The sequence below is a fragment of the Ochotona curzoniae genome, unplaced genomic scaffold, assembly GCF_017591425.1.
Source record: "Ochotona curzoniae isolate NIBS_2020 unplaced genomic scaffold, NIBS_Ocur_1.0 scaffold_2476, whole genome shotgun sequence".
Taxonomy (NCBI): Eukaryota; Metazoa; Chordata; class Mammalia; order Lagomorpha; family Ochotonidae; genus Ochotona; species Ochotona curzoniae.
The window spans coordinates 7,272,318-7,280,808 of NW_024467095.1; the positions used below are offsets into that span (position 1 = coordinate 7,272,318).

General features: G+C 40.7%; 1 non-coding gene across 1 annotated transcript; it reads left to right on the top strand.

Moving 5' to 3' along the window:
* The first annotated feature begins 8,041 nt into the window (after window positions 1-8,041).
* LOC121171042 lies at window positions 8,042-8,144 on the top strand. The gene has a single exon (XR_005886087.1). It is a non-coding gene; the product is annotated as a U6 spliceosomal RNA (small nuclear RNA).
* Window positions 8,145-8,491: the final 347 nt, after the last annotated feature.

Here is an 8,491-nt window from a genome sequence, read left to right on the forward strand (position 1 = left end):
ATACAGCCATGCTTCCTTCCTTCTGTATTCTCGGTATTCAGGAACAAGATCACCTCCTGTGCGTTTTGGAATTTGTCCATGTGAGGCCCACTCTGCTTTTATGGTCACCATTCAACTCAGTTTCAGATGAATGAGATGTGGTTAAATCTGTAATTTCCCACCTATGGCATAGGCAGAGCACGACCTTGAGGACTTGAAAACAAGTAGTCATCCATAGGGAACATCCACAATCTTAACATGGGACACTGAATTCACCAGATGACCAGGGGATGTAGGGCTGTCTGGGATCAAGGCACTTAAGCCCAATTGCTCAGGTTAGCCTCAGTCTACCTAGCCCCAAGCCCCGGACTCAGGAGTTTCTTTAAACTGAGAGCAACTATACTCCAAAATCAATGCTCTGTAATGGAAGAAAATCCACTCAATACTTGGGAATTCTGTACCTAAAGTCTTGGGATGATTTTACGGCTATGGCTTTTTACTAACTACTCTACTATTAGTTGATTTTCACTATAGAGAATGAAATTGACACTACTGGAAATTCAGCATGTTACCTGCCCTTTCTCTCCAATTCTTTCTTATGCTGACATCATGAATTAAAGACAGTCATCCTACTGATACAATGGCATATGTTTAAGGAGAGTCTTTTTTCCAAGGTACCTTGGACCTCTTATACTGGCATTAAATAACTCAGAAGACCACATGGGTTTGTGTATTATTACTCTCCAAAGAGGAAAATGGAATAATTGATGCCCAAATACTGTTGGCTAATAGCTTGGCATTCTGTAGAAGATAAGTTTCTAGTAGTACCAGATTTGATCCTTTACTGGACCTCAGAAAAACAAAATAGGAACAATTGAATGAAAGAATAAGGAGCCAAAAATGTAACCAGAGAGGAGTAATGAAACAAATATCAACAGATTAGAAGAGGTGGAGATGGCTTGTCAAGTCCAGACTTGGTTTTAAGAACTCAGTTCCAAGGGAATTGCATAGGCATGTCTTAGCAACTGGCTTACATGATGAATAGTGAGAGAGTCACTTGTGTCAAAAACATGAAAATATGACAGCCCTAGAGGAAGTGGATAAACAGAAGGGCTGGTCTTGATTTAAATTGGTCACCTGATATCTGTAATTCGTATCACTGAGCTGGAGAAGCCCAGGTACAAGCATGCTGAAGTAAGATCAGCAGAGACTGCTGGGACTGTTGATAAGACTTGGTAGCAGATGAAAGCAGTCAGAAACAAGGGCTGCTTGGGATAGTAGAAGACCCAAGTGTGGCTTATTAAAGTCAGTGTTTAAATCTCATAGGGAAAAGTCTGGTTAGGGTCTCAGATTAGAGTGTGAATGTGGAAGCATAATTTAATTTGTTCTGCTTTACTCCATGTGAATGAAGCTGAAGCCTGGGCAAAGAACTTTGTAATAATAGATGTTTTTGTTATTTTAAGAAAGGGCAACTCATAAAGATATGTTAAATAATATGAGAAATAGTACTTTTTTTTTCTTATTGGGGCATTTACTCAACAGCTGAAAAATAAATAGGAGTAGGGATTTAATTATGGGTACCATGGTTGGCTTAACAATTTCTAAACTTCAAATGATGTGGAATAAATAGGCATAAATAGAGATAAATCTTTAATAGCTGCAAGCTGTATCCCACCCTCTGTGTAACTCTGTTCAACTTGTCAAAGTGCCCTCTTTCCCAGGCTGTTCCTGCTTCATCTGGGACCTAGAAGGGATGCCATGAAAATATGGATATGAAGCTCTCAGGTGGTTTCATGCTTGTAGAGACAGTAAAGACACTACCTGCACACCTTGTGAAAGAGGCCAACTTCAGGAAAGGAAATGCCTTTCTCTCTCTTTTTCTCTTTTGCCACAAACCATGGCTGGAGGTGCTGGACAGGTACAAACTCCCTTCCTCCCCTTCCCAATTCTTCCTTCCTTCAGGAAGTTATCTGGCCCACTGTTCACCTATAATGGGTATATGTGTGTTTTCTCTATCACCTTTGGAACAAATTTTGTTACCGCTTTTCCCACTGTTTATGTGTCTATGCTTAGAATACGTGTCTTTGTGTGAGGCGAGGATCTGGAGTAAAAATTGAAGCACAATAACCCAGAGCATCGTGGTTTGAAATCCTGAATAGATGATTCTGACGTTTACATGCCTGATTGAATATTTCTCATACATTAAAATTTGAATTGCTGTGAGGAGGGAGATGGCCCAAATCCAAAGTTTTTCTGGATGAGGTTTAAACATTCACCTTGGTGCTGGGATCCGAGAGGGTTGAAAGTTTAGTGTGTGGACTGGGGCTGTGGCTTATTGTGGTGGTCTGAGATGCACGAGGGAGCTGTGCTGAGATATGTGGGGGCTGGACCGCACCAGCAGCTCAGAGTTGACTGAATGCATTGCATTCAGACACTTCATGTTGGCAGCTCCAAATCGGTCATAGTGGGAATGTTTATTCCACGGAAAATGATACATAATACAAATCAGGGCATTCCTCTTCACCATCTCCCCCAAATTCTGGGCTTTTGTGTGTGTGTGTGTGTGTGTGTGTCCTTTGAAGAGCTAGCTGTTAAAGATTTTTCAACAGGACCATTTAAAGAAGTAAATATTTTTATAAGGATTCCAGAATATGCAACAAAAGAAGATTGAACGTAGAGAGTGGGGCTGTAAACCATACCTGCTTAGATTTCCTGCTTCCCATATCCTGGCATAGCCTGCCCTGCACGGAACGCTCCAAAGAATCTCAGTAGCATCCTACAATACCACAAGGTTTAAAAACCTCAGGGGAAATAATCCTTTCAGCTCATGCTATGATTGTATTCCTCTAATCTTCTTTCCCCTTTCCTAGATCTAGGAATATAGACATAAAACAGCAGGGCTTCCCTTAGTTTTATGAGGTTGTTTTCAAATGGAATGCCAGAAGGATCAGTTTGAGAACATTGGAAATATGATTCTTATACATACAAGAAGTACACAGAGGCAGCTGTGAATGTCTTCACCTTGTAAATGTTTTTAATGTAATTGTGCATTTTTTCTTGTCGTGATACAGCGCGAGCCCTCTGTGTAGTCTTGAGTTTATGTGCTATGAATTTGAAACTCTCTATTGGCATGTAACCATTATTTTCTTTTGTTAGACAAAAAATTGATGTCCTGAGGGGATAAGATAATGTAGAGTGTTGTCATGTGTGGAGGGCAGGGAGCCGTGGAGAGGCACACGCAGACCTTAGGTCAGCAGACCTTAGGGAAGGCTCTTACCGACGGGGGGAGAATGGATGGGGTGGCTCTCCTAGGAGACTCTTTCTCCACTTGGTTTTTGTATCACATAGGCTGTTTGACTGAAAACGCAGTGACCATCAGGTAACTGGACTGGGATCAGGACATCATGTAGGAAATGCCTGAGGCATTCAGTTTCAGGGTGTCTGAGTGGGCATAAGCTGGAGAGCAGGAGTGAGACCTTGATGACCACTGCCAACTTGTTAAGTCAGACTGGCTTTTAATTCCTTCTCAAAAATTCAGATGATCTCTTGTGTACGAACTTTGTTTCAAATTCCTCTTGGAAGTTCTGATTTCTTTTCATCTCATCCTTTGTATTCTACCCAGAATTGCAATACATTTTCCTCTCCAGATCTTTTTCTTTTTCCTCTTTCCTTGACTTTGTTCCCCTGGTTTTCCTTCCCTAGAGTTCCGTCTTCCGAGGGAGGCACAGAGTCAAGGCTGTCTGAATTACTATCCTTATCTCTGCCCACACTCTTTCCTGTTCCCTCCTCCTGCCAAGCTTCCCTCTTCACTCTGCCCTTGAGCCCCTGAGCTGGCCTTGGACTCAGCCTTCTTTGCCAGGTGCCCCTCATGTACAAACGTGTGTACTAATCAGAGCTGCCACGAATGTTCTTTCTTCTGCCTAAATCCTTCCCCTTGTCGCCCTACTCTAAAACCTGCTGCATTGCCTTCCACCAACCTTAAATCTCTGTGTCTTGACTTAGATTTATGTCTTTAACCTTAAAAATGTCTGAAACAGGGTAGGGACAAAAAAAAAAAAAAGGAGTCTGAAACAAAGCTATATATAAACATATATATAAACAAAGCTATATACATCTGTAGCTATATCCCCCTATAGTATAAGATTCAGTATAATGCCATGTGAGTTCTGCTTACTGTGAGGAAGTAAAGAATAATTAAAAATTCCTCCCCAAATAATAAACAAAACTGAATGAAGACATACAAAAATTAAATATTCTTAGAGGAGGACCAGAAGAGATCAGCAGTAGGGCCCTAATGGGTTTTCCCAATCGACAGGGAAAACTGCTTTTACCTGCCATCTAATTTTGCACTGTACTTGGGAGCATGGATTATTTCTGAACATACAAAATTCTGTATCATGAAGTTGAATTTTTCAAATCTGATAATCTGACACCTTGTGTTAATTTTGAGTACTGCTGTACATAGACAGTATCCACTTTTCCTTTTATTTGGTTTATTTATTTGTGAAATACATTAGGGCATCAGTGTAGTATCAGGCCAGTTGTACCTCACCTATAATTGCTGAAAATGCACAATGGACCTTGAAGTTGGGAAGCTGAATTCTAACTGTGGGCTAACCAGCTCCTGTGACCATGTGTAAGTTATTTTCCTCCATAAGCCTTTAGTGCCCTCATGGATAAATGAGACTGGTGGTAAATGTGATTCGTCTCCAAGTATTGCTCAGCTCTAGCACCCTATGAGTTCATGTTTTTAAAACATAGTAATATGTGCCAATTTTATTTAGAAGTTCAGAGCTTGTTTATCCAATAAACAAGAAAATAAGCCAATAAAATTGGAGCTATGTTTGTTTATTTACTGAGGGAAAGTCTTTCAAAGTTTATCTTACAAGTTATGGAAAAGAACCAAATTAGGACATTGGTGATTTATAGTAACATTGATCGAGCTGCTGTTATGATGAATGAAAGCATCCTCACTCTCCAGTGCTGTGGCCAGGATCCCATATGGCTGCTGTGCACTTGAAATGCGGCTGATGATAACAAAGAGCCAAATACTAGCTTTATTTAGTGTAGGATTAATGTGGATTTCAGTAGCCACACATTGCAGGTGGCTTCAGTTTTGGAAAGTATGGATTTATTGAAGATGTAAACATGGAACTTTCCTGACGCGTGCTTTAGAGTTTATTCCATATTTGTGTTTTGTCTTATGTTTTCAGTTATATAGATCTAGCTTAACTGAGTGTAAGGAAAAAGGTAAGAACTTTTTTTTCTGGTTCACAAATAAGAATTAAAAAGCATTAAGAACATGTTGTTTGCTTAAAGGTAAATTTCACAGCCAATTTTTTTTTTCAAAGCCAATTCTCTCTCGTTTGAGAGTTGAGGTTAAAGAAAAGCTAGGAACCTCATGACACGTCAAAACACAATTCCCCTTCCCTCCTCCCTCCTGCAGACACAAGAGGAAAATAAGAAGGAACTGCAAACTTTCATCCTGTCCACCTTGTTCCATACCTCAACCCTCATCAGCCTAATCGGAGGCCCACATGGGCATGTAGCCCCCTCAAACAATATTAAAAATAAAAGGAAACATCAAATGCACAATTTTATATTTTATATAATACAAACAAGTTTATAAAATGTCATTTAGCTTATTTTAAAAAAAATCCAACCAGGAACCACTTAAGAATTTTGAACAACAACTCCAATACGCAATTTGAAATTCATTACAGATTATTTGCCAGAGGTGTACTTTCCTTTGTGCTCTTGAAGGTAAAATTAAAGCTGCTCATCTGACTCTTTGATTAGCACATCATCTTTCACACTTTCTTCCGTTGTCTTCACTGGGGAGGCTTTAGGCCCTCCCTTCAGGTAAACACTTCAACAATAGCGCGCGAACACACACGCACACACACACACACACATTCGCTCTCATTTGCATTCTCCTCAACCTTCCTCTCTCCCCCTCCCCCAAACACACCTTGCTAAGATGTCAGGTGACTGATAGCAGTTCATGACATTCCTAGTGAAAGCATCTCTCATTGTAAGATGAACGTGCTTTGGAGGATCTGAGCTCAAATGAGTAAAATGATGAGCAACTTAGGAAGGCTGATTGTGATATCTGTAATGAGTTTGATCTTATCCAATCCTAAGGCCACTACATACCAAACTTCCTTACAATAAAACTCTTATGCAGGAGCTCATGTAACAGTACAGTGCGGTAATCTCTCACCTGCTATGCTGAAATCGCATAGCGTCCCAGCTGCTCCACTAGGAATTTAGCTCCCTGCCAGTGCACTTGGAAAAGCATCAGAAGACGCCCAGACTGCTCGGGCACATGTAGCTTGTTGGACAACCCACGTGGAGTTCTGGGCTCCTGCTTGTGGTCACATGGGGAGTGAACCGGTAGATGGAAGATCTTCACCCCCTTCCCCATCTCTATCATTTCACCTTTCAAATAAGTAAATGTATTTTTTAAAGTAAATGTTAAAAAAAGAAAAAAATAAAAAGAATATCCATCCAATATGCTTCCCAAATATTCAGAACTAGCTAACCACAAATATTTTAGATGCAAAGTACATGCTTTTCTACCCTTCAATTAAAGGATGAACCATTATGTATTTCAGAGGGAAGCTTGACTTAAGAATTTTTGTTAAATAGTTTATAGAAAATAACTATTACTCTAATGACACAAAGCACTACAAAACTGAAATGCATGTGGGATTTTATTAATCAGAAGGTCAGCATTGTGATTGCTACTGAGTTCAATTCCTTAAGAAATTGTTACTGTATTTAATTGTTCCACAGTGCAACATATGTGTATTTTTAGAATGTGCGACTGGCTGTGGTGTCCTATTCTGATTCACCTTTGGGAAGGAAGGAAGTCACACACATCTACTTTTATTGCACTGGACAAAGAATCACAGGAATGTTCTCTTCTGGTGATATGGAAGAGCTACAAGTTGAGAAATCATTTCATTAGCACAAAGGCCATGCTGATTGTGCCACAGTCACCAGCGTGATAAACATTAGTGCGCAATTTGAAATTCAGACTCCCTAGCGCCAAGCACTTCCGGAACAGACTTTTGCTGTTAGTACTTATTTGTGTTAAGCTATCCCTAGGCTTATCTTCTTATAAAAGTTAACAACCTTTGTGATCTCCTTTTCCCCTACAGACCTTGCTTTCCGTTATTAAACGCACTGGATTCTAGAGTTCGTTTTATATTGCAAATGTCCAGTAGATGGCAGCCCATACACTAGAATTCACAGAATGGCCTCAGACTCTTAACTGCAGTTGTATGGTTTTAGTTTTAATCTGCGTTTTGGAAATTCTGATAAAATTTCACGCAAGGAGGTCAAAGGATTACTTTAAGGTATTGTTGTCTTCATATTTAGTTTTGAAGGATTAACACAAATGCATCTTGTTTTTCTTTGGGAGAGATTGTGGTACCATAAGAAGTAGAGAGAGAAAAGCCAATGCTTTCATGAGTCAGTGCATTCTGAGAATCCATGGGAGTTTGCCAGGTCAGAGATAAGTGTCAGTCTGCTGCAGTGCTGGAGGCTCCCAGGTTAAATGAAGGTCAAGGGGCCGGGGCTTAGGAAAGGACTAGGCATGCACATGTAAGGTAGCCATAGTTGAGGCTAAGAAACAGGTGGACGAACAGGATATACAGTATTGGCATGTGAGGGGAGTTTAACCAATAGTTAATTAACTGATGAATTCTTACCTGGCCATCGTCATCTCCAGGTCTGATTCACAGTACATATTTCTTCAGCGAATGAAGGGATGGGCTAACAATGCAGAGGACATTGATAACGGAAGCCCAAGAGTTTGAGGCAGCAAAAGAGTTCAGCAGCTCCAAGGATAGTGGTGGTAGCAGGCGGCGATCTCCTTCGTGGGAAGTTTGGCCAGGCTGCCCTCTGCATAGCCTGTGGTTGAAGGCAAAGCCTAAAGCAGTTTGATGCAGAAGGACCTGGAGAAGTCAGAGGAGGAGCAGGAAAAAGCAAAGTGTCTGGAAGGGCCTAGGACCCCAGAGGAAATTTGGTGCTAATGTTTAAGAATCGTGCTGAGATGCTCACTTTGGCAGCATGTATACTAAAATTGGAATGATAGAGAAGATTAGCATGGCCCCTGCACAAGAACCATGCTGAGGCCCCAAATGTTGCACGGTTTTGGGTTAAACCACTACCTGCCAAAGTAGCATTTCATATGGGCACCAGTTTCTGTCCCAGCTGCTCTACTTGTGATCCAACTTCCTACTAGTGCACCTGGGAAAGTAGCAGAAGATGCGCCTCTGTACTCAGCTGAGACCTGGTTGAAGCTTCTGATTCCTGGCTTTGGCCTTACTCAGCCCTGGCCATTATAGCCATTTAGGGAGTGAATCAAGTCAAGGATGAGCAGACCGTAGTCACAGGTCAAATTTGACCTGCACATATTCTTTATTTCTCAATAAAATGGAGTTTTATTGAAACAGACCATATATGTGCAGCCACTCATTGTTTCTAGTTGTTTTAGTATTAA